The sequence below is a fragment of the Dermacentor variabilis genome, chromosome 8, assembly GCF_050947875.1.
Source record: "Dermacentor variabilis isolate Ectoservices chromosome 8, ASM5094787v1, whole genome shotgun sequence".
NCBI classification, from domain to species: Eukaryota; Metazoa; Arthropoda; class Arachnida; order Ixodida; family Ixodidae; genus Dermacentor; species Dermacentor variabilis.
This window is the reverse complement of record NC_134575.1, coordinates 123,411,897-123,435,329: the sequence shown is the minus strand read 5'-3', so window position 1 is coordinate 123,435,329 and position 23,433 is coordinate 123,411,897.

Sequence of the window (23,433 nt, the reverse complement as noted above, 5' to 3'; positions counted from 1 at the left end):
GCCCACTACGTAAAGATGACGATGTCAGTTTCGATTTTCATAGCACCATGGCTCGGTCGTGTACTTAGGTTCACGCCACCGCCACTACTCTTATTTTCATGGAGTTTCATATAATAATTACTGAAGGAAACTGTAGTTTCTGGCACTGCGATCGTTCAACCACTGTGGGAATGATGGGAAATACATGGTTTTCTCTGATCTTCCAACTTGCGGATTCAGGTGTTCTTGTGGCTTTGTTCATTACGCTTTAGCTGTCTTCGTCGTCCTAAATTTCAAAGCGATTTATATTTTGCTAAGTGCAGCATTCTCAGCGAACACTTAAAATGCCTACTAATTGCAGCGGCTCAAAAGGTCAAGGGGGACAAATTGAAACGCGCCAAGCGTCTCAACACGCTGGCTTGCATGCGAAAATTCATAGGGGCATTCTATGCCGCTTGTCGATGCATGCGTCCGTGATGTAATCACTTCCTTTGCAGCCACGGAGGTGAGTGGACGCGGAACTTCGGGATCTTCACGAGTGGTCTCGGTGGCCCAAACAGTAACAGGATTGTAGGATTGATATTATTGTAACAGGAACAGGATTCATATTATTTTGCCGCATTTGCGAACAGGACGTGTCGTTTTGAACACAGTGTTTTTGCACGGAGATGTTCGAGCGCGGCCCTTCAGTGTCGACGATTTTGGGAACTATTTGCACAAGGAACGGCTGCTCCCTGACGTTGTGACTTTGGCCGTCTACCAGGTCAACCACGTGTGGGCAGTGACATTAAACAGCACGTAGGCAACGAACCGGTTGGCTGGATTGAAAGAACTTGAGGTCAAGAGGTCGATGGCTCGTCATCGACCCGCAGAGGAGCAGGTGACGCTCCGGCTTCATTGGTTCCTATAAGGCGTGGAAGAAGACGATTCGTGCAAGGCGTTGGCCGCGTTTGGCGAAGTGACCGACGCTACTTGCGAACACTGGCGTGTGGAGGGAGTGAACGTGAAAGGTCCGACAACCCGGACTGTGCTCCTGAAGCTGAAGAGTGGTCTTAAAGTTGACGACCTGCCACACCAGATTCGCGTCACCGGTAAACTAGCACTTGTCGGTTGCACCAGGTCGGCCTATGCAGTGCTTGCGCTGCCATGGTTCGAGACATGTACACGGTCGTCCACTCTTAGGGTGAACACGGCTCACGGTGGCCGCGCCATTCTTTCTCTATGGCCGCGCTCCACGGGGCGCCAGTGCGTCCGCCGCGGCGGCGCATCGAAACGAATCGGCACAGGCGCGCGCGGACCTCGGGGAGGCGCTTCGCGTCGTCTGCTACAGAGCTGGAGCGCGCTGCTCTGGCTTTGGTGCGAGTACATGTCACCAAACGCAGGCGATCGGGGTGGCTTCGTGGGGAATCGCGCCTCACTCACTGGAGCATTTTCTGGCTGGTTTTCTCTACAGCTTGCGAACAGCCTGCTTAGGCAATGTGCATGAACCGAAACGAGCTTATCACCACATAAATCACTTAGAATTTTTTTGTAAGTGATGAGGGTAAAAATAGTCATTTTTCGCGCTCTTTATTAGCCTGGGGCAACATTATTTTACTCTCACAGCACTTGGTGTGGTGCCTACCGAGAAACCTATTAGGCGCGCTCTTCTTCGTTGGAGTCATCACGTGATGAGCCTAGCGCGCCGTGTCGCCCATGTCTTGATCCTAGAACGAATTTGCTTAATTGACTTAAGAAAGCTACCGAAAATCGCAAGAAATTTCATAGAAAGTTAGAGGACGATTGTTCAATCGTGCGTCATCATGTTTGCCTTCGCTTTTACCATTAAGCAGGGCAATAATATTACTTCGACAGCAACTAAGAAGTGACATCCGCTGCTTCGCGACTCTCTTATTGACGCGGTAATGTCGCTGGTAGGGGTGCATGGAGCGCTTTACGCGATGTAGGAAAGTGCTCTCCCCGGCATAGCAACTGACTTGGCGGAAATTTTACTCCCCCTTTTCATCTGTCTACAACCTATAAAAAATAAAATTATTTTTTGTTGTCACAGTTTGGCTAAAATCACCGTAGCGGTGCCGGTTCTTTGATGGCTACCTGATGCGAGAAGTCGCATTCTCATTTAGAGCACTCGTCGGTCAATTATTTGATTACATTGATTAGGTGGAGTAAAACATGTAGCGCCGACGTTGTTTCTTTTTGGAATCAATACACGCCACATGTGAATGCTGTTTCTGTCCGCTTTGAATATGTAATTGGAGTGGAAAAGTTATATTCCACATGTTTATTTTCTAGCTTAAATTACGTCTTGCCGGGCAATTAAGTCATTATTTGCTTCTATTTCATTTCAGTACTTCCTCGGAATAGGCCACATGCATATTCCCACTAGCATATAATAATTTGTTAATTGTGCGGTATACGTCTCGAAGCGACGCATGGCCTCTGCGTTACGCCATAGAGGTGGGCACAGGATAAATTTGGGGAGTAGGAGGAATTAATTTCTTTTTTCTTTAGTGGGTTTCTTTTTAGTAGTGGGCGGACAAGCGATGGTGTTGCCGTCGTGGGGAAGTCGTCAATTCGTGTGTTGGCCCGCTTCAAGCGTTCCTGTGCCGTATTCATATTTGGGTTTTACCCACTCAGCCTAGCTCCCCCCCCCCTACCCACCCATCCACTAAAAAACAAGAAATTGATTCCTCCTACTCCCCACATTTATCCGGTGCCCACCTCTATGGCGTAACGCAGGGGCCATGTGTCATCTCAATCGCCTGCGTTTGGTGACATGTACTCGCACCAAGGCCAGAGCGGCACGCTCCGGCTCTGTAGCAGACGATGCGAAGCGCCTCCCGTAGGTGCGTGTGCGCCTGCGCCGCTTCGCTTCAATGCGCCGCCACGCCGGACACACTGGCGCCTCGCGGAGCGCGGCCACGGTGAGCCGTGTTCACCCTGAATGGACGACCCTGTACGTCGCGAGTGCAAGGTGCCACGTTGCTCACACTGCCGGCGTTTTGGTCACGTCGACGCCGAGTGCATCCGTTCCTACGCCGCACTGACGGGAACAGTCGATGACGAGGATTCAATGGTGCACATTATGGATGTGAGTGAGGCAAATGACGCAGCGAAATGTAGTGGGGATTGGACCACTACTTGGCTGCATTGCGATACCTCAACTCCAGCAAGTGATGATCGATCACAGGAAGTACACAGCCCGCCAGACCCTGCAGCGACAAGGGGAGTTGCGGACACGCAGGTCCTTGGGCCCCCGCACGTCTCCACTGCACTCAAACGTTCATGTCCCGGAGGCTCATGACGCTGGCAGCCCGGCCTGTGGCGATGGCTTGCTTGGCCGGGTCCTCAGGGCGCAGTAGGGTCTCCCAAGCCTCCCAAGTAGTAAGGTGCTCCAGGCCCCGCGGGGGAGGCTCCGCCGGGCAGAGGAAAAGAATGTGATCGAGAGTGGCTTTGGGTTGGTGGCAGAGGGTACAGGAGGGGTCGGTGTGGACGTGGTGATAGCGCGAGCGTATATAAGGGGAGGGTAAGGTGCGTGTTTGGAGCCGCCTCCAAAGTAGGCGACTCTGCAACAGATGTAAGTTCTCAAGTAGCCGAAGCGTCCACACTAGTGTCTAAACGGGGGTCTGCGAAAAGCGTCCCTCGTAGTGCAAGTGCAGACCTGGACGCTGTCGGTGCGTCATCGAACGCCAGTGGCGTCTGTGGGAGTACTGGCGTCAGCTCGGTGGTTAAAAGGCCCCTGGCAGACGCAACAAGCCGAGACAAAGTGGGCGCGCGAAGCATCGACACACCAACGGCCTGCGAAGACACCAACGGGTAGGCGCAAGAACTTCATGGCGACGCCTGGGGACAGGACGGATAGGAAAGTTGACGACAAGCCGCTTTCGCAGAAGGGTGCAACCGTCCCACCAGGCTGTCCCGAAGGCGTCTAGCATTCAGCTAGACGCGCAATGTAAGCGCCATGCTCCGTGCCTACCTTTTCCACAAATCAACGATGGCTCCTCAAGCGTCACTTACACTCGCCATTTTAAGCGTTCGAGGTCGGGCCTCTACGGAAAAACTATGTCAACTGTACCGGTTGTTAATGGAAGAAGATGTAAACGTCTTGGCTGTGCAGGAGACGAAAGGGGAAGGAGAAGAGGAGACGGCGAACATGCTGCGGGAATTAATGCACGGTACCACGCCGTTGTGAGCCACGTTATCGGCAGGTCCGGAGGGTGCGTCCTCCGTTTTCGAAGGAAGCCAGGACTGTCAGCGCAAAATGTTTCTTCATATCTTCCGATAGATTTGTGCTGGGCGATTTGACATATAGTGGTATCGCATGGCATGTTATATGTGTTTATGCTCCAAGTGTGGCGCAGGAACTCGTATATTTCTTTTATAATCTAAGGACGTATATCTGCACTGATAAGCATCTTGTTGTGGCTGGGGATATTAATTGCCTTTTGAATTCAAGTGATAGGACAAGTGGTAGAATGGTTAAATGCAAAAGCACTGATGTGTTGCCACAAATAATTGCAGAGTGCCTGGAGAGCTCACGAGATGTGAAGTACACTCACTTTCAAGGCAGCAGCCATGCCCGCTTGGAGCGACGGTACATGTCAGTGGATAGGGTCACAAAGTGTCGCAGTTATGGTGTTTCACCGATTTGGTTTACTGATAATTGCCTTGCAAAACGTCAAACATGATCAGAGAAGGAGAGCAAGGCTTCTTCATGGGAGCAATGGAAACAACTCAAATTTATTAAGGGATGAATCTTTCAACGCAGCAGTCATGCATGAAATTCCCAATATCCATGAGGGTAGTATGGACAAAATGGGAGAGCAGTGGGTATTTTTGAAGCAACAGATAAGAATTAAAGCGGTAGAAAGATCCAGCATTTTATTCTTTGAAGCCACACAGAAAGAGAAAGGGCTTAATATGACTTCTGAAAAGCCAACAGCGCGTGAATTCGAAACGCGAGCTGCGTATGCCCAAGATCTGTGTAGCATCAAACAGAAACTCGAGCTTTATGATGAGAAGGGTTATCGCGGAACGCTAGTGGGAGCAAGATTATTGCGAAAAAAAAAGGTAAAGCGTGCAGACAGGACACAAGAGAAGAGATTTGGACAACACGAACGCCGACTATCTACTGTACGGAGCACTGAGGCGAAAAAAAGAAAGAAGAAAGAAGGCGCAAGCAGGAAGTACATTTGGCACTAACATATAGCGCGTATATCGCACTGAACACACTTATTCAGAATTCACAACCTGAACTTCTGAATAGCTGCAACTTTACAGCTTGAGGAAATGATTACAGCAATCTGCTTTATCTGCCTCGCACGCAAATGAATTTCAATGTTGCAAATACGAAGAAGTATGTTTTTACTAACCGGAGTTTTGGATTTCGTAGGTAGCAGATTGCACTTGTTTCTGTTCTAGCTAACAGCTTTTTTTATTGGAGGCACACGTAATTATGCGGCCAGACACGACAGATCACTGTCCGTGTTGACCGTGTTTAAACAAGTCCGTTTGGTGAAAGCGGCTGTCAAAAGTGAGACGCATAAACAGGCTGAAATATTATTGTTCTCGAAACAAAACCAATTGAAAAAAAATACCTGTATGATGCACCATAAAGAAAAGGACAGCCCCGTTCACAAATATCACCGCTGTGCAATTTGAATCAATAAACAACCTGGAACACAATCGACAACAGTGAGCTGCTGCTTATCGCGCGTCACCGGGGTCTCTCTCAAAGCATTGATCAAAACAATGAGTCATATACTATAATAACAGAAGTAAACTAAAAAAAAATCCCTGCTTGGTTTGTAAAAGAATGGTATGTTATGTGTGTTTGTCGCTTCGTATAGCTACAGTCATAGATAAAATATTTAGTCGCCTATAGTGCCCCTAGAAGAGAAAACGCAAATCAAACTATGCGGCCAAATAACACTAGCTCCACTTATGCGCGTCACGCTTGAACGCGCCGCGGTTTATTGCTTTGGCCGTTTTGACCATCGCTAGAATTTGCGAGTCTTCGGGGCCTGATTAGACCGTAAAACTCTTCCAAGCACTACTGTCTTTACCACACTTATTGGTGTCCACACTGCCGCCCCTGTTTACTACGGAATTACTTAAATATGAAGTAAATGATGCCTTAAGTCCTCATTGCAGCAATTATACGTCATCGAGAACACAATTCTTTTCTTAAGCCACATATTTTTTTTTATCTTTCCATGCCGGCTTTCCTATGGCCATTAGGCAAGCACAGCACTAGAAAGTATGACCGCAAAACACTTCTAAGCATTACCATCATTACTACTCCTACTGGTGTCTAGGCTTTCGGTCATTCTTTCTACGGAATTACTCAGTGATAGAACTAATTATACTTGAATAAAACACTTGCGTGTTCGTTTGTTTGTTTGTTCTTTAAATCTGGCCCCACCCATCTGATGACGAATGTCCGTATTAATGCAACTAGCCTCGAGGTAATGTATTGATACACTATACGTACTGGAGCGGCCGAAACGCGGCTTGTAGCAAGCGTGCATGTTGCTGGGTTGCTTTCTCGAAGTTCCTTCTGCACACGCTGCGCCATCTAGCGCCGCCGCAGCAAAGTCCTAGTCTTGTGCGTGTGGGAACGTTTAATGAAAAAAAAAGAAAGATTGTTTGAATATATTTGACACGCGTTCAGTTCCGCCCAGTCCCAAAGAAATTTTAATCGTTTTTTTTTTGTAACTGAATAAAGAGCGGATCGTACCAGGTGACCCAAGTTTGAGTGAAGGCGGTTTATTGAAGAGTCGCACCTGTCCTGTAGCACATACCCAGGGGCCCTATAACGTAAAACTATTCCAAACTTTTCTATTCCAATTCTGCTATCAGCCCTCCACGATTGGTCAAAAACTTTTTTCGACCATCCCCACTTCACCTGCCTATCACGCGACGTCACGAAATCCGCGATACCTCCACATCTGATATGATGTGTACACACTAATTATGCATGATTTGACAGAAAAAAGAAAAACAGTTATTTCTGATTCGACTCCTTTTCGCCATTAGCCCTCGGCTATTGGTAAAAAGCTTTCGGGCTGCACCCACTTCACCTGCCTGTCACGCGACGTCACAAAACCGCAAGAACTCACCGCGTCAAAGTGACGTGTATGCACTAAGGATGCATTAATATGCCGAACAAAACTGAATGTTCCTCTGAATAGCCGCAGGCTGCCCCGTTCCGAATGGAATAAAAGATGGTTACAGTCAATAGCCCAGGCACTGGCTGCTCGCACCTGCCGGAGAGCATGGGTTTATTTGCGTACAATAAAGCTTTCTGCGTGGTCGCGTAAAGTTTTCGAGAAGTTTCGGCACGTTTACGACCTCGTTCTGCCAAGTCTTGTTTGCTGTGGATCCGTTTTAGTGTCATTTTTAGGCTTCCGTTGCATGCCGCCGCGATTTTCGACCAGCCATCGCAAGCTAAGTAAGGGAAAGCGGACCAATCGCAGACGCCCGCACCACCCTTTCATCCGGTTATCGATTTTCAGGGCAATGGCCCTGCCCCATCGAATCCCTCTCCACTTGAGCGTTCTCCTCGCCTCTTGTCAGCCAATTAGATACGACAAGCCGCTCAGTATAGGCAATGTTATTCGATATTCAAGCAAGCAAAAGAGACCTCCTATGAACGAGGAGAGCATTTCATTGGTCTGTTTCGACAACCCTGCGGGTAACCGCCCGGTGCTTGCGTCGGTGGTTACGCAAATTTGACGTCAGGAGATTGGAATAAAAACATATTGGAATAGTTTTACGTTATAGGGCCCCAGTATAACACGCCCAAAGACTTACGCTGGTGTTAAAGAGGTTCACTGAAGTGGGGCACACCGCATTTGTCGTGACCGCTAATGCAAGTTGCGGTGAAAGAAATGCATTGAAGAGTGCAAGATAAACAGTGACACGCACCCAATAACACAAGTTGGCGTGAAATGGTTTAACTACAGAACGACGCATAACCGCGAGCCAAGTTGACCAGACGTTTGGTTTCGAACCTGGTTCTTTCATCACGCCAGCCCGATGCTCCCATCATTAAGCGAACGACCACCCAGACGGTTAAGGACTCGGGCAGAGAGACAGATCGGGTAGAGAGACAAAACTGCCGAACTCTCCACCTTTCCGGTCACGGAACTTTTCTTTCTCTCTGTCCTTAGGGATGCTAATTGCTATAAAATTCATCAATGATTGATGGAAACCCGACCACTGATACGAGTATATCAAAGAAAGACAAGCTGCATCAGTTTGTTCTCATACCCTTCAGCAGGTCTGGCTCTTATGAAGATTTCTTACGTATACATGAAGACATGTTAGTGCTTTCACATGAGAGTCATCATAAATGTGAATTTTATTCTGAGTACCTAAAGCAATTCAAAAAGAAATATTCCACCGTCCTTCTGCTTGGAAAGTGATGCGCAACTTTCTTTTGTGCTTCTAACATGTTATTATTCTGTCATCATCAGACCATTGTTTTTTTCAGTGGCTGATAAGTGTTCTTCGTACACTGCGTGTTAGATGAGAGTTCGCCGAAATTCACATAAATAATTATCATATAAATATATTATGCAAGAAATGGAGAAACATCGGGCAGTTAATAGAATTGCCTATTTGGCAAGTTCGTGCCTATCGTTATTTTATTGCGCCACTTCCAGACACGGACAGACGAAAGAACACAGGACATGTGCTATCAAGTGAATTTATTATTCCTAAACAGTAGCTCTTATAAAGCAGAACGTCACTACTTAAAACACGCGCATTACACGACGTGGTGGCTTAGTGGCTATGGTTTTCCGCTCCTAAGCACGAGGCCGCGGGCGCTTTTCGGTCTGGCCAAATGAAAGAACCCCTGTGTACGCTGCATTGTGTGCCCGTTAAAGAACCCCACGTGGTCAGAATTATTCGGGAGTCACCCAGTACAGCGTGCCCTGTGATAATATCGGTGTTCTGGCACGGAAAAAAACACGATTAAAAAAAAGAGAAAAAGTGGAGAACACGCTTGCGAGCACATCGCCTGCAATGAATGTATGACGCCAATGGTTTTCATCGAGTAGCACAACGTCACAGGGAAAAAATGTTTCACCATGTGGCATATTAACCTTCCCAAATTGCCACTTCGTGATTGCATAAGGCAATCGAAGGATGTATGGCGCAGGTGACACCATACCTAATTATATTATGCGCCTCTGCTATTTCACATGTTAATTTTCTATTGTGCCAGTAGTTGATCTTTGTGTGGTCCAAAATTGGAACACCTCCGCAATGACGATAGGGTGTGGAAATGTGTGTGTGTGTGTGTGTGTATTAGACCCCTTCAACGAACTTTTATGCTCCCTTAGTCTCGTGTTTGCATACCTTACGGTCTGCCCAACCCACTTGCCGCAAAAGGAACACGGCATTACACACAACACACCTTCCCTGTATGGTCGAATCTCGACCTTATGCTTAAGACTGCATAGCTCCCTCCACGAGCTCCTGCTGCCGCGACTGCTACACATAGTCTACTAATTTTACATTTTGTATAAAGTACATCTACACCAAACTTCGAGGAACACTTCCTTAAAGGACCCTGAAACGATATGGACGATGTGTAGAAACGTACTTACTAGGCAGCTTAAGAGAGCTTCTTGCCGGGCAAGTTGGTAACTCATGGTAACTATTTTATGGCACCAACAACCACACAGCGAACAAGAGAGGACAACGGGGCAGAGCGCCACTCACGACAGTTGACTGGGGGTACATTGTAGGTGTTTTCTGTAAACAAAAGCAGTTGTGAGGGGCGCTCTGTACCATTATCCTCTCTTATGTGCTGTGTGGTTGTTTTCGCCTTAAAATAGTTACAATGAGTAGGTAGGGCATGTCTTTCTCATCATTAGGAGACAGATTTAAGCGCTCTCCATAAAGCGCGTAATCAATTATAAAGCTTTAAAATGTGTATTGCTACCGATGGCAGCGGCTCAGGTTTCAGAGACCCCATTCCCATGCTACGTAGTGTGAGTGATGCCACTCGAATGAACAGTCCAACTGGCTACCAACGTCATTGGCAATGCTATAAACATGTCACTTCATTGAAGTTATCTTTAATACCACATGCCCTTCACCACGCACGTGTACCACAATACCATATACGTATGCGCAGTAAACTGTGTGACAAATGCCCACTGTCGAATGGCCCAGTGTCGCCTCAAAATGCCAATGGTGTGTTATAGCTCTGGTGAAGGAAGCCGATGCGACGCGGAGGGGTTCTCACACAAAAATAGGAGCAGCGATGTCTTCTTTGGCGGCAGGAACATGAATGGTCCTAGCGCTGTACTATGCTTGTATTGCACGGCAGGTTCGTGTAGGAAGTAACCTGTAGCGAGTGCATGCTACCGAAGACGCGAGCGCTGCACGTCTATGAGAACACCAGCCTCCTGGGGCAACACAGCGATGAACCGCAATTTCGAAAAGAAAGACGCTGTTATTGGAAACTGCAGCTTCCGCATATGTTGGAAAGCCAAGTTCTGTGTATAATTTGCGTAGAATAGTTACTGCGAAATAACCTGACATCCGAGACTAGAAAAACAAAAAGGTGGTGCGAAAGCAATGGAACATGCTTTACAACGTCAGAAAACGTCCTTTGGTGAGTCGCTATCTTCGTTTAGACGTTATAGTGGCATACCTTTTCTGACATCCACTCGGAAAGTGTGGGCTTAATTCTCGCTGGTGATAAGCTTTTCCTTCTTAAACTCTCTCTAGATATTCAATAGAGTAATGGAAACGTTATAAACGGCCCATTTTATCACATATAAAAGTTAGTAGTGCCTCTAGCTATAGCTGTGGCAGCACTTGCTTTTACCGCTGACGGCTACGAAGAAACCTTGCGAGCGTAATACAATCGTAAGTGTACATGTTAAGTTTTTAAAAGCGCAATGATACCTGAAACAGATAGCTTCTAGTCTGTACATTGCATACAGGCTCGCAGTAATGCGTGAGCGCCCTCGCCGCCTCCTTTGGCTTAGTGCAGCCCAAGCCAGGTACGATTGCGCGTCGTGCCACCGCATCTCCATTCACCGTGCGAAGTTGGTTTTTAAGGTTTGCGCCGTGTAGCCCATGTTTAACAAGAAAAACTACGCAAGAAACAGACGAGGGAACACACTCGGTGGAAATCAACGGGCCGTAGACAAATATTGCGGTACCACACGAAGGAGGTGGTACGTAGCGATGGCAGCCCATTGTAAAAGTTGAGGGGGAATGTTGTTGCTTGAGAGTTTCACCCCTGGAACCTGTTTCAATATATCGTGCTTACTCGAAATTCTTGTGCAAAAGCATTGCTTCAGAGATGACCTATGTGTCTAGGCGCACGAGAAAAACGGTTTTAGGGACGTTTTAAAGGCAACTCCGACGATTCTTTCAGCTCAACGCATCTGCATGAAATTTGCTGAGTGGTTTCTACTGTACGCTTTCATAATTTCTTCTTTGAAATATCAAGCTTGGGGTTTGTGCAGAGTTTTTTACAAATTAATTTCGTTCATTCCCTCGAAATACGTGCCTTGCCTACTCCTCAGCTACTGGCCACATTTCATTATGACGTAAAAGTAGGTACACACTGAGCATGCCAGGTACCAATTGCGCACGACAGGGCCGAGGAGTTAACTATGACAGTGAGTCAGTGTTTGGCGCGAGAAGTTGTTGTCGCGAAAAGTTTCGTTCTCTGTAGGCGGGCAACAGAAGGGAAGGCAAGTGGTGTTGTGCTGTAGGCCGCACGACCTTCAGCCCTCGCCATCTGCACACGCAGTTTCAGCCGATGTCGATCGCGTTCAGCCTTAAGTCTTTTACAGTCGCCGAGTTCGTGCGTCTACTGCTGGCGAACCTGAGCGACTGACTTGAAGGTAATTAAGCCATCAGATGAAGAGAGCACCTTCTGTTGTCCAACTTTGACCATAAAGATTTGAAATAAACCATTCTTCATTTCGTGCACTGCACGCACAAAAAGCCTAAAGCGACGACACGGCACACTAATCAACATCGGTGTGCGTTTGCCGTGCGGTCAGTAGCACTCCCCGGCACTTCTCTAAATTAAGTTTGGCTACTTACGGGTGTGTATTTTTACTTATTGTTGTGCGGACTCATTATTTAGCTTCTGAGGTGTACTGTTTGCGTCGCCTCCCAAGTGGGCAGCAAGCGGTGACCCCTCCAATAGAACAGCATAAACAACCGCCAGCAGCCAACGGCTTCAATACTGTCATTGGCGTTTCCGTTAGAAAACTGCGCCTTCTCTCAGAACGATCATACACGCAATGTCCTCATCTATGTCAATTCTACGGAACACGCTGATTATGTCATGAAGAGGATGCGAAGAGTGATAAGCAAGCAGCATAACAGCGCTCCCGTACTACGCGGTCCCCCGCTAGATGCGTTCGAAGTGCGTGGTCGCTCATATCAGCGCGGCTCGGAATGATGCAAAGGTGCTTACATGCGCAAAATCTGTGTGTTTTACTATGTTCTGACATTAACTGATGTCACTGATGAGTGGCTAACATCATATCTCAAGCGAACGACGAGCGGTCGCTGTACCTGCCGGTGTAGACCAATGCACTCGTCGGTGCTATGGACTGATAAGGAATTCGTGCTCCACATCTTGCTGTGAACAAGCGAAGCGCTTCCCTGAGAATGGGTGAAACACCTAAAATAGCAAGTAGCACGTGTGAAATCAGTGGTTAGGACTACCCTTGGTCTTCATGCTGCAGCGGGCCACGTTGCGACTGGGCGATGGCTCTCGTGGTGGCGGGTCGAATGCGAACGGCGATTGGCGGCTGGGGAATTCATTGGAATCGTATCCCTCACTGCTTGACATTTGAAGAGCCGGTGTAGCTCACATTGTAACCTGAAGGTCCATCGTGGTCAGGGATAGGCCGAGCTTCTGCTCTGCGTCGGTTTCTTTCGTGCCAAAGGGCGAGACCGGTATGCCTTGGCGCCTTCCCCGCTATGTTTCTCTCGTTAGGTAACGCGAAGGAGTTCGCTTGGCTGCTTGGTTAGGTTTCGGTTTCATTTTGGCACTATTTCTCCTTACTTAAAATTATTTTGAATCTGCGGAACATTTCTACTCTCAGACGCGTGACAGTGTGGTATCGGGGACCTAAATATTCATTTACCTTGACATGGTCAAAAAGTCGATTCAGTTGCCCTTTAAGCCATGGGACAACGGGTGTGCAAGGGATAGAAGCCACTCTTCTGCGTGAAGAACCTGTAGAGCAAACGTCCTCAGCCCAATTGTCCTTAAATTTTATTGATCGTAGGATGCCAGATTCCGAGGGAAACATGTCTGAGTAGCCCGCGTCCTTCAGTCCGCCAAGCTGTTCAAAGAAACTCCTCCATCGCACAAGCGCCTCACTTTTGAAGGGCTGTCTTCAATACAGACCGAACAGTGGCCACCTGAACGGGCTTTGAGTTCGCTGACCCGAAATCAAGTGAGCATTCTCGTGTCCTAGGGCTATACTTGCAGCAGGCGTGGTTGTCCAATATCCGTACTAGCCAACCGAGGAACTGTACGCACCGTTTCGTGGCCAATTCTAAATTAAAGGAAAACCCTTTATCCAGTTCACTAAGCATGCGAAACACTAATGCTGTGTCCCTGCGCTTGTCTTTCGCATATATTCGTCTTTATAGCTCTATAAACACGAGAGAATAGTCCGCCAGCTTGACACTTTTCAAGCTGCATGCTTTCAAGCTTGTCGGTAAACGCCTTATTCGAGCACCGTATAGCCCCCTACTAAATGTCGGTGCTACCCGCCAGCCGATGAAGACTCCTGACCTTGGCACGTACTGCCTCTCTTCTCATTTAACGAAGGTCGACTTATAGTAACTTAGTACCTCAATGAAACTTTCAACAGGCAACCCACTCTTAGAAAATTTCTTTCCCATTCGCCCTTATTTATGCACTTTTCGGCAAAGCGTACGAGACGGTCTTGCTGGAAGGAATGAAGCATGTAAACAACATTCAAGCTAAACGTGGTGTACCTGATTCGATTATAGCACTTAAGAAACACTGCTACGTCCGCTGAACAGGATACTTCAAAAAGTGTAATCCACTCTTAGCCTATTAACACTCAACAAAAAAAAGCTAGAAACAACTTGCAGCCGATTCCTGCGCTCAAAAACCACACAGCGAAAAGTCATGTTTCACCTTATGTGTTTCTAATGTGAACAAAATGCTCAGCACCTTGTTGCCTTATTTCGACACTTGATTCTCAAAGCGATATTTACTCATGCCATACACAATGACACTGCTTGGTCCTGAAACCTTGAAGAGTTTTCACGCACTTCAATGAATTTATATGAACCGGTTCCCTCGATTTATCTATGCAAAACGCTCTTTGGCATGACAACTAACAATCCTTCCTTGTCCGAGATCAGCTCTCTAAAATTAATGTCAACGGGGCAACCCACGACTGGTTCCAGCTTCGCGGGACCACACCCGATTCTTGCGAAGATTGGACAGAGGAGGCAGTAAACTTTATTGCCCTAGAAAGAGTAATTCAGCGGATCGGACTTTGAAGATTGGACAGAACATCCATAACCTCCGGGTTGCACCTGCACGGTCTTCCAGGGCGCAGGATATTCAGGTGATATGTAGGCCTCGCAATGCATGAAGTTCATGCGGTGACCCAAATGTGATGGTAATGTGGACAGGAGTCGGTTTCCATATTCTTCCCTCAGAAGAACAGTTTCTCTCCCTTGTTTTCATGGTATGTCCCACAGCTTAAGAACGATGTGCCTGGAGATTCGGTGCAGATGTCGTATTTCCCGGAAAATATAAACATAGTGGATTACGTTCAACAATTGGAACATAGGCCGAAAGCAGCAGGCACCCACAAATGGAGTTCTGCAGTGTTACGCATAAATTAAGTTGGGACCATGCAGGGAAGTTTCTGTTTATGAAGTGCCATGTTCTTGTAGTGCCACGCACGTGAGGCACACCGGAAGGTATGTAAGCGCGCTGCTAAGGGAGCATAAATCTTCCGCTAAGGGGGCTGCAAACACTCTCTCTCTCTCTCTCTCTCTCTCTCTCTCTCTCTCTCTCTCTCTATGGCGGTTGCGTTCTTATTTTCAAAGGCGCAACAATACAGGCACAATGAAAGATTAACGCGCTAAATATCAAAGACATATTGAATAATCAAGCTTAACACGCATGCCTGCCATGTCTCGATCACTTTTTCCAATTGCGAAGTGGTATTTCGGGAAGGTTGACGTATAGTGAAACAATTCTGGCTGGGAAGTTGTGCCTTCTGATGAAAACTCTTCGCAACAGACATCTAATGCGTGCTACGAGTGTGTAGGTCCGGGCTCCAAGCAGGGACGTTATCGTGTATATAAGCTTCAGTTTTATGTGTAATAAATTCACTTCATCCTCAGCATATGTTCCGTGCTCTTTCGCCGGTCCGTGTATAGAAGTGTTGCAGCAAAATAGGGGTTCTGGGAGTTTGCCACTAAGAACTTTCTTCTTCTTCCAGGATTCCAACGTCAGAACCTTCACTAAGAAACTTAGTACCTTAACACAAAACCACGCCGGAACTCGTCAGTTGCCGGAGATTTCATACATTTACCAGCAACATGCGCTGTCACGCTAGCGTTTAGATTTCCCGCATCAAAAACGCAAGTTGAATTTCACGCTCAACAACTACAAACTAGAATATTTGCTACCTCTCTAAATGTCGTAGACTTGCCGTGTTTGGAGCATTGAATGGGTACCACAGGAAGAAAAGATTTCACTTGAGAGCAACATGGCGATAGCTGAACTCTAGAATGCGGTTATTATGCTAAAGCATTATATTTTCACGTGGTAGTGACGGTGAAGAAAGCAGCCAAAATGAGAAAGACAAAACTAGCGTTTTATTGGGCGAGCTTGTGCCCCCAAGAACAGGCTACGCTCAAAGAGCGGCGACAGCGGCGAACACAGCCGGCGATCGTCATAAATCTGATCAGCGGGTCAAGCGCGTCCACTTTTATACATCAATCGCCGAACGTTCCACAGTAATCGCTGGGACCCACGTGCCTTCCACAAAGTTCTACATTCTCGCGTCGCGCACACATGCGATCATATTACACAAGGTTCGGTCGCAGGCAGCGGATGGAAGCACCTATAACATTCCAGAAACTTCCGATACACGCAGGCGCGTCCTGCACTGTGCGATAACATTTGTTAGGCGGCGAAACGTGTCGCCCGATAAAGACAAACGAGCACACGTGTCAATACCCTCCTCTTAAAAAGCATCGACCCGATGCTGCAAACGAAAGTAATAAAGAAAAGCACCCGTAGCAAAGAGAACAACAAAGTAAGGAAGTTCGTCAGCGTCCGCAAAATGGTTTAAGACGCACCATGTGGACCACTTCAGATCGTGCGCGGCACCGCTGAGAATGCGAAATGCCGTCTGGCATGACCTCATACTCCAGCGCGCCAATACGTCGAATGACCTTGTAGGGTCCGAAATAGCGTCGCAATAGTTTCTCACTCTGTCCTCGTCGGCATATCGGGGTCCAAACCCAAACACGGTTGCCGGGCTGGTACTCAACAAAGCGTCGTCGCAGGTTGTAGTGTCGGCTGTCGCTACGCTGCTCGTTCTTGATACGTAGGTGGGCAAGCTGTCGGGCTTCTTCGCCGCGCTGGAGAGAGGTCGCGATGTCAAGATTCTCTTCGTCAGCGATGTGCGGCAGCATGACGTCGAGCGTCGTCGTCGGGTTGCTGCCGTTAACCAGCTTAAACGGCGTGATCTGTGTTGTTTCTTGCACCGCCGTGTTGTAAGCGAATGTTACGTATGGCAGGACGGCATCCCAGGTCTTGTGTTCGACGTCGACGTACATTGCTAGCATGTCAGCGAGGGTCTTATTCAGGCGCTCCGTGAGACCATTCGTCTGTGAGTGGTAGGCAGTTGTCCTCCTGTGCCCTGTCTGACTGTACTGTAGAATGGCCTGGGTGAGCTCCGCTGTAAAGGCCGTTCCTCTGTCAGTGATGAGTACTTCTGGGGCGCCATGTCGCACCAGGATGTTCTCGACAAAGAATTTCGCCACTGCGGCTACGCCACCTTTCGGCAGTGCTTTGGTTTCAGCGAAGCGGATGAGGTAGTCCGTCGCCACGACGATCCACTTATTTCCGGTTGGTAACGTCGGAAAGGGTACCAACAAGTCCATTCCGATCTGCTGAAACGGTCGGCACGGAGGCTTGATTGGCTGTAGTAATCCCGCTGGCTTTTTCTATGGTGCCTTGCGTCGCTGACAGTCTCGGTATGTTCTTACATAACGAACGACGTCGGTGGTCAGGCGCGGCCAATAATACCTTTGCTGTATCCTCGATAGTGTTCGGGAAAATCCGAGGTGTCCAGCAGTCGGATCGTCATGTAGGGCGTGCAATACTTCTGGACGCACCCCTGAGGAAAAAACAAGAAGGTAGTCGGCGCGGACTGGTGAAAAGTTTTTCTTTACGAGTAGGTTTTTTTGAAACGAGAACGGGAAGCCAATGCTCGCCTAAATGCCCTAGGGACAACGTCAGTGTTCCCTCCCAAATACTCGACGAGGTTTTTCAGCTCCGCGTCTGCTCGTTGCTGTTCAGCGAAGTCTTCCGCGCTTAAAATGCAAAGGAAGGCGCCGTCATCTTCGTCATCTTGCGGCGGCGAGTCAATGGGGGCGCGTGATAGGCAATCGGCATCAGAGTGTTTTCGTCCGGACTTGTTGGTTACAGTGATATCATATTCTTGCAGTCTAAGGCTCCACCGCGCCAGCCGTCCTGAAGGGTCCTTTGAGTTCGCTAGCCCACACAAGGCGTGATAGTCGCTGACGACTTTGTATAGCCTGCCATATAGGTAAGGGCAAAATTTCGCTGTGGCCCAAACGATAGCGAGGCTTTCCTTTTCGGTTGTAGAATAATTGTCTACTGCTTTTGACAACGACCGGCTAGCGTAAGCAATCACGCGTCTATTCTCTCGACTAGGACGGCACCAAGGCCTAGGCTACTCGCGTCACTGTGGATTTCGGTATCGGCGTCCTCGTCGAAGTGCGCAAGTACCGGCGGCGACTGTATGCGTCGTTTGAGTTCTTTAAATTCGTCGGCCTGCGGCGTTTCCTACTTGAACTCGGCATCACATTTAGTTAGAGGTGTCAGCGGCTCAGCAATGCGTAAGAAGTCCTTGACAAAGCGCCTGTAGTAGGCACACATGCCAAGGAATCGATGCACTGCCTTCTTGTCGATGGGCTGTGGGAACATTGCGACCCGCAGCAAGCTTCTGCGGGTCGGGGCAGGCTCCATACTTGCTGATGACATGGCCTACGAACAGACGGGCATAGCAAGCGAAGCGGCAATCTTGTGGCTTCAGAGTAAGCCCTGATGACTTGATGGCCTGTCGCAATCCGCCTAAGGTGATCGTCGAAATTTCCGGCGAAGACGACGACGTCATCCAAGTAATCAAGGCAGCTCTGCCACTTCAATCCTGCTAACACGCTCTCCTTAACGCGCTGGAACGTTGCAGGCGCCGAGCACAGTCACAACGACATGACCTTGAACTCGTAGAGGCCGCCTGGCGTGATGAAGGTGGTCTCTCGCGATCTCTCTCGTCGACTTCCATTTGCCAGTAGCCAGGCTTGAGATCCACCAACGAGAAGTATTTTGTGTCGTCTATCCGTGGTAGGGGGTGTACATTCTTCTTTGTGATCTTGTTGAGTCGACGATAATCGACGCAGAAACGTAGGGTTCCGTCCTTTTTCTTCACCAAGACTACAGGCGATGCCCACGGGCTGGATGATGTCGTGCAGCATTTCGTCGACTTGTTCTCTTATAGTTTCACGTTCTCGCGTCGAAACTGGGTAAGGGCTCTGGCGGTTTGGTCGAGCGCACTTGCCTTCGGTGATTATGCGATGCTTTGCGCCTGGTATTTGTCGAATCCTCGATGACGTCGAAAAGCAGCCTTTGTATCGTCGGAGCAGACTTCTGAGCTGCTGCTGCTGCTTAATCATGGGGACACTTGGATTTATGTCGAAGTCTGGTTCGGGAACTATGGTCGTCGGGGTAGAAGCGGCAGAATTCGACAGGACAAACGCATTACTGGTTTCCAGAATTTTCTCGATGTACGCGATCGTAGTGCCCTTGTTGATGTGTTTGAACTCCTGGCTGAAGTTTGTCAGCAACACTTTAGTTTTTTCTCCGTGCAGTCGAGCGATCCCTCTTGCGACGCAAATTTCACGTCTAGCAATAGACGTTGGTCACCCTTGATGGCACCTTCTACGTCGGCAGGTGTTTTGGTGCCGACGAAAATGACAATGCTGGAGCGGGGTGGGATGTCGACTTGACTTTCAAGCACGCTTAAGGCGAGGCGCCTACGAGAGCTCTCCGGCGGTATCGCTCGATCTCCCGACAGCGTTATCGACTTCGACTTCAGGTCGATGATTGCGCCACGTTCGTTCAGGAAGTCCATTCCGAGAATGATGTCTCGTGAACACTGTTGGAGCATAACGAAGGTGGCAGGGTAAGTCTTATCATAAACGGTAATTCTTGCCGTGCAGATCCCAGTCTGCGTGATGAGGTGTCCTCTGATTTTGAGGGCCTCCCCATGTAGTCTTAACCTTCTTCAACTGGGCGGCGACGGCTCGACTCATGACGGGGTAATCGGCTCCTGTTTCTACTAAGGTGGTGACTGCGTGGCCGTCGAGAGCACGTCGAGGTCGGTTGTTGTTTGCGTTGCGTTACAGTTAGGCCTAGGCGTCGGATCACGGCTGCATCGCGTTGACCTTTGGCTGGTACGTGGCGTCGTCAGGTCGTCTTTCGTCGGCGTATTCTCTGCTTCCAGACTTCGTCCGGAGGGCGGCGTGTCATTATGTCGTCGAGGTAGTTTCTTCGGCGTCTTCGTCGCCGGCGGAGGATCTTCGTCAGTTCGACGAACGGCAACCGCACCTCCATCGGTTGATGCTTTTAGTTTTCCGGATATGGGCTCGCAGAACGGGTCCGGGCTGGGCCAGTGTATGGTCGGTGCTGCGGCGACAAGTAGCGGCCTGGAGACGGCGAACGTTACGGCCGCCGAGGGCTCCGCTGAGTGGTGTCGAGGTATTCGGCGATATCGCGAGGTCGTTCGCCAATCTGTGGTCGCAGCGCGTTAACGGCGAAACCTCGCAGTCCCATCTCCCGGTATGGACATCGGCGGTACACATGGCCGGCTTCTCCGCAGTGATAGCAGAGCGGGTGATGGTCGGGGGCACACCAAATGTCCGTCTTCCTCGCGTAGGTGCGCTGGGCGACGGGTGGGCATGCTGGCGGCGGCGGCGGCGGACGACGGAATCGCGGCGTTGCAGGGCCCTGGCGCGGTCGCGGAGGGGACCTTGACGGCGTGCGACGGCGGCGTATGTCACCGCTTCTAGCTGGGGCTGCGGTAATTGTGGTTGCACCTCAGGAACTCCTAGCGATCGCAGCACCTCTTCTTTCATGATGTCGGTGATCGAGGCCACTTCAGGCTGCGACGAAGGCAAGATCTTGCGCAGTTCTTCGCGCACAATGGCCCTGATGGTCTCGCACAGATCGTCCGTGGCCAGTGATGGAATTTCGGCGTAGCTGGTAGAGTTCGTGCGGCGTTTGAATCGGCGGTTCCGCATTTCGAGTGTCTTCTCGATGCTGGTGGCCTCGCGAAGGAACTGTTCTACGGTCTTCGGTGGGCTTCCTATCATTGTGTCGAAAAGCTCTTCCTTCACACCACGCATGAGAAGGCAGACTTTCTTCTCCTCGGGCATATCCGGGTCGGCGTGGCGGAACACCCGGCTCATTTCTTCTGTAAAGATGGCAACGTTCTTGTTAGGTAGCTGCACTCGGGCGTCCAGCATAGCTTGACCCCTTTCCTTGCACACGACGCTCGTAAATGTGCGCAGGAAGCCGCAACGCGAAAGGTCCCATGTTGTCATGTTCGACTCCCGGTTCTCAAACCACGTTCTGGCGGCCCCTTCTAATGCGAAGTATACATGCCGCAGCTTGTCGTGGGAATCCCAGTTGTTGAAAGTCGCGATTCGTTTGTAGGTCTCGAGCCAGGATTCTGGGTCTTCAGTAGCTGCTCCATGGAAGGTCGGTGGGTCCCGAGGTCGTTGCAGGATAACAGGGGACGCTGGGGCAGCCATTGGGTTCTCTTGGCCACGATCTACTTTGTGGTCTCAGGTAGAAGTCCGTGCTCTGGGGGAAGTCCTTGCAGTCTGCGGCTAGCACACTTGTCTTGGGCGATGTTGGTTTTGTCCTCGGGCTTCGGGCTCTCATCGCGGTTCTGCGGGGGTGTTGGGAACATGAACGCACAAGCACCTCCACCAGATGTCACGTGGTACTCACGGTGAAGAAAGCAGCCAAACTGAGAAAGACGAAACTAGCGTTTTATTGAGCGAACTTGTGCCCTCAGAAACAGGCTACACTCAAAGAACCGCGACAGCGGCGAACACAGTCGGCGATCGTCGAAATTCTTATCAGTGGGTCAAGCGCGTCCGCTTTTATACATGAGTCGCCGAATGTTCCAGAGTAATCTCCGGGACCCACGTGCCTTCCACAAAGTTCTACATTATCCGCGTCGTCACGCATGCGATCAGATTACACTAGGTTCGGTCACAGACAGCTGATGGAAGTATCGATAACATTCCAGAAATCTCCTATACACGCAGGTGCGTCCTACGCTATGCCATAACATTTGTTAGGCGGTGAAACGTGTCGCCAGATAAAGACAAACAAGTACACGTGTCAATATGCACAACCAAGCCGAAAATCCTGCATCCGGCGTCAACATCTCATGGTACCGAAACGCATGAGACTCAGTGTTGACGCGACGTTCCCCGCGCTGGACCTGCTGCGGCTTGCGCTGCGAAATCCCAGGGTGGACAGCCACGGCGACGGACGGATGCCGTGGCCCACACGCAAGAAATTGACTGTGCTCAATTCGAAAATTCAGCTGACCCACCTTCAGAACCGACATGGCTCAGTCTAAAAATTGGCTAGGCCCACCCCAAAAGAATTTGAGTGGCCAAATTGACTTTGCCTGATTCGGAACTTGAGTTGACCCACGTTATATACCGACTTGGCCTATTCGCAAAATTAACTTCGCCCACACCCAAAAGTTTGGTGGCTGACGGTCAAAGTGAAAAGTATGGCGGGAAATAGAATCCTTTCCCACTCAATGCGTCTTTAACTCGACCCCGGTGACTGGCATAGACAAATGGTTCATGCAAGTGTAAGCGTAAACAATGCCACAATTTCTGCTGTGGCAAGTTGATTTCGATAGTCGAGTGGCCCCAGTGACACCCCTAGGATGACACCCGCAGAGATAGCGAAGGCTTGATTTCATTACGTTCCTCCTTTTTTTTTTCAGTGAGCCTGTGCAAAGAAAATTACAAATACAGGTTCCCCGGGATTTTGGAACATTTTTCACGTACGGGTACGCATGAAACGCTTAGTCATTTCCCTCATTCCCGACCTATCCTTCCACACTGTATGAATTAGGTTTTTTGAAGAACATGAGATTTAGCATATGCACCGTTACTAGCGATAAACTGGAGAGGAGAGAAAGACCCATAGGCCGTATGTCAGGACATCAAAGCTAGGCGTGCAGTGAATACTACAGTATAAGAAAATAAATTAGCCCTAACTATCGGGAACCCTCATTGACTCAATTACGAAGGAATAATTCCGTTCATTCGTACACAAGACACAAGCTGTTTCGTGTTTAATGGTCCTTTCAAAGAGAATGCCTAAATACGCGAGGAGACGGTGCTCTTCCAACAAAATTGTGGGAATAACTGCGTTTCCACTATTGAATTGTGTTTCCAAAAATTGTCGTAGCCCCAAGGAGTACCTTACTCTGACCTTGTACTATTAGAGTACACGTACCTGATCGCCTTTACTAAATGTTTGCTAAAGATGTATGTAGATATGTTTACTAAATGTGATCAGGTACGTCTACTCTGCTAGAAAATTCAGATTAAGGTACTCCTTGGGGCTACAAAACGTTTTCGGAAACGGAAGTGAACGGTAGAAACGAGGTTACCGAGAGTCTGTCGGGTCCCGGATCCCTGTAGGTTGAGAACGCACGTACGAAAAAAATGACGGGGTCCGGCCTTCATCAGAATACATTGCATGGTGTCGGTACAGTTAATATACATGTGCATATCAACCAGATGAAGATATGTTTACATGAAAACGAATAAAATGGACGAACAAAATACATCCGAATCGTTCAAAGGACAGCTGATACGTTTATAAACCGATGGTGATTGCAAACATATCATCTAAGATACAAAGCATAAAAACGCAACGAAATGAATTGCAAAAACCAATTGCGACGTGACAACAAAACGTCACCGAATATGTGCTATGTTAGCAAGCCAACACAGACACAGAAAAAGGGGGAATAGTGACGTACTAGTAGAAGAAGGGACAAGTGACGAGCTGCAAAGACAGGCAAC